Below are 3,628 nucleotides of genomic sequence, written 5' to 3'. Positions count from 1 at the left end.
GGCGAGGACGTGCCACCCCTCGCGGCCGCTCCGAGGGCGCGTCGATGTCGGGCCCCCGAGCACTACCGGAGAGACGACGGCGACGCCGCGGTGATGACGAAGATGGTCTCGCCCGGACTGCGAAACCAGCAGTAGCGCGGTAGCATAGTACCGCCCCATGGTGGGCGCCAAATGTCGTGGTATTCTCACGGGGGGGTGCAAGACGACATATGCCACAAGGTGGCTTCGTGTGAGGGCAAGACTGCTGCCGGAATATCCAGGGACGGGTATGCGAGTATCACGCGCTAGTTTACCCAGGTACGGGGCTCTCCGGAGAGATAACACCCCTACTCCTGCATGTCTGAGTATATGTGGTATATCTGGTACAGAGTGCTACTGGAGCTGTATCTGAGGTCAGTGCCATAGGTATCTGGCCTCGTATATGCATGTGGCACGGTGGCCGTTGCTCTTGGCCGAATTGGTGTGCTTGGGCATGCTTGCCCGTAGGAGTGGATGGATGGATTGCTAGCTAGCTCTCTTGCTAGCTAGCTAGCTTGTGTGTTTGTGTGAGTGTGTGAGTCCATCCTCTGATGGATTGATGGAGCTAGCTATATATAGTGTGTAGTGGGCATGGGACATGGCGTTGGTTGTAAGCTACCTTGGGTAGCTTACAAGCCAAGCCATGCATGGGGCATGATGCATGTCAAGCTTGTCCCCTAGGCACTTTATAGAATAGTGCCAAGGGGACAGGTACACTGTAGATGATGGCGTCGCGGTACAGCTGTCTCGTCTGCGGTATGGCCGTCCTGTCGGGGTCGTGTCAGGCTGCAGTCGCCAGCCGGCTGGTTGGCGCAGTCAGCAGCCAGCAGCCGGCGGGGCAGAGCAGTCGGACGGGGAGCCGGCAGGAGCGGCCGGGCAGTCGGACTGAGGGGCTTTGCTAGCCCCGATGTCTTGATTTATTGTCTCGCCGTCTTCTGGGTATCCGTGTCCAATTACTCCGACACCAATATTACATTTAGCCAAGGATTTATAATTATCAATGAGCTTAAGGTTGTGTAATGCCTCGGATGTAACATTCCTTAATTGTAACTCCAACTGTTGCCATTTCCGGCTATATGATATGCTATATCCATCGTGGTTGGGTTTTGGTCTTTGTTTTGCATTTTGCTCATGCCATGCATTTCATCTCCTGTCATCATGTGCATTGCATTCGTGTTCATCTCGTGCATCCGGTCATTTTCCCCTTTGTCCGTTTCGGAATCCGACACTCACACATGCACCCATTGCACCTCTCAGATCTCGTTTCGTGAGCGGGAGAAAAACGTTCTCTGAATGGGTCGAGATTTGTCGAGTGGCCTTGGTACATCACCGGTAGGCCGCCTGTCAAATTTCGTTCCATTTGGAGGTCGTTTGATGCCCCAATGGTCAACCGGGTAACCGCAAAAGCCTCTCTCTGTTTGCAGCCCATCACCCCTCCCAAACAGCCCACTAGCCCATCTAAACCCACTCCATGCTCTCCGTCGTTGGATCACGATCGTGTGGGTGAAAACCGCACCTCATTTGGACTCTCGTTGCTACCTCTACCTATATAAACACCTTCCCCCTTCCAAATTCGCATCCAAATCCCTAGCTCCACCCTCCTCCGCACCGCCGGACACGTCCGTCACCGCGCCCCGGCGAATCCCGTCACGCCACATGGGCCACTCTGCCGCCCCACCGTCGAAGCCCTACGCGACCCGCGGGAAGCCCTCCCGGTTCGCTCGTCCGCCGCCGCCTAGTGCTCCACGCCTGTCACACCCACAATGCGGCTATATCTCCCGCGTGTCAGGGCACGACTTAGAGGCATAGCCGCATGGTAGCCATGTCGCAAGAGAGGTAATCTTTACACATCCCATGTACTGAATTAGAAGGGGTAAAGAGTCGGCTTACAATCGCCACTTCACACAATACATAAATATAGCATACATCATACCGAATACAATCAAGGTCCGACTACGGAACCAAAATGAAGAAAGACAACACCAAATGCTAGATCCCTGATCGCCCCAACTGGGCTCCACTACTGATCAACTGGAAACGAAAGAGCACAACGAACATGAGCTTCATCAAGCTCCGACTTGAGCTCGGTTGCATCATCCGCACTAGTATCATCGGCACCTGCAACTGTTTGGAAGTATCTGTGAGTCACAAGGACTCAGCAATCTCGCACCCGCGAGATCAAGACTATTTAAGCCTATGGGTAGGAAAGGGAAGTGAGGTGGAGCTGCAGCAAGCACTAAGCATATATGGTGGCTAACAAATGCAAATAAGAGCGAGAAGAGAAGCAACGCAACGGTCATGAACTAGAAGTGATCAAGAAGTGATCCTAAAACTACTTATGTTCAAGCATAACACCAGAACTGTGTTCACTTCCCGGACTCCGCCGGAAAGAGACCATCACGGCTACACACGCGTTTGATGCATTTTAATTAAGTTAAGTGTCAAGTTCTCTACAACCGGATAATAACAAATTCCCCTCTGCCCATAACTGCGGGCACGGCTTTCGAAAGTTCAAAACCCTGCAGGGGTGTCCCAACTTAGCCCATCACAAGCTCTCACGGTTAACGAAGGATATTCCTTCTCCCAGGAGGACCCGATCAGACTCAGAATCCTGGTTACAAGACATTTCGACAATGGTAAAACAAGACCACCAAAGCCGCCCGATGCGCCGACATCCCGATAGGAGCTGCACATATCTCGTTCTCACGGCAACACCGGATAGGTCAAACTATGAGTAAAACCAGGCCTCGAGTTTCCCCGAGGTGGCCCCGTAGGCTGCCCGGTTCGGACCAACACTTAGACAAGCAGTGGCCCGGGGGGTTTAAAATAAAGATGACCCTGGGGAGAGCGACTCCCAAGGGAAAACGTAGGTGGTGGTGAGGCAAATGGTAAAACCAAGTTTGGGCCTTGCCGAAGGCACTACTAGGAAAAGGCCTACTAATGGCGCACCAGTTTTGCCTACTAATGGCGCATCACTGGTGCGCCATTACTAGCACGCCACTAGTAATTTTCACTAATGGTGCACCACTGGTGCGCCATTAGTATCTGGTATACTAATGGCGCACCACTGGTGCGCCATTAGTATAGGCCACGGTGCGCCATTAGTATAGGCCACTGGTGCGCCATTAGTATAGGCCACGGTGCGCCATTAGTATTTTTGAATTTTGAAGGCAGGAAAATAGTAGTGGCGCACCGTCTAACCCCCACCGTGCGCCATTGCTATTTTTGAATTTTGAATTTGGATCTGGATCGTGATTTTTTTGCCCATTTTTTGCTAGTTTTTTTTGCTCGTTTTTTGGCACGATATTATTTCAAATTTTGTTCCTGTTTTTGGATCTTGTACGTTCTTTTGCCGTGTTCTTTTGCCGGAGAGGAGTTCGCCGGAGAGGAGGAGGAGGTCACCGAAGAGGCGCTCGCCTACATCGCCGGAGAGGAGGAGGAGGCCCCCGGAGAGGAGTTCACCGAAGCATCGGAGAGGAGGAAGGAGAAACCATGAGGGAATAGGAGGAGAGGAGGGAGGAGGAGCTCACCGGAGAGGAGGGAGGAGAAACCGTGAGGGGAGGGGAGGGGAGGAGAGGAGGGAGGAGGAGGTTCCCGCAGAGGAGGAGGT

Source organism: Triticum dicoccoides, chromosome 2A (assembly GCF_002162155.2).
Source record: "Triticum dicoccoides isolate Atlit2015 ecotype Zavitan chromosome 2A, WEW_v2.0, whole genome shotgun sequence".
Lineage (NCBI taxonomy): Eukaryota > Viridiplantae > Streptophyta > Magnoliopsida > Poales > Poaceae > Triticum > Triticum dicoccoides.
Note: the sequence above shows the minus strand (reverse complement) of the source record.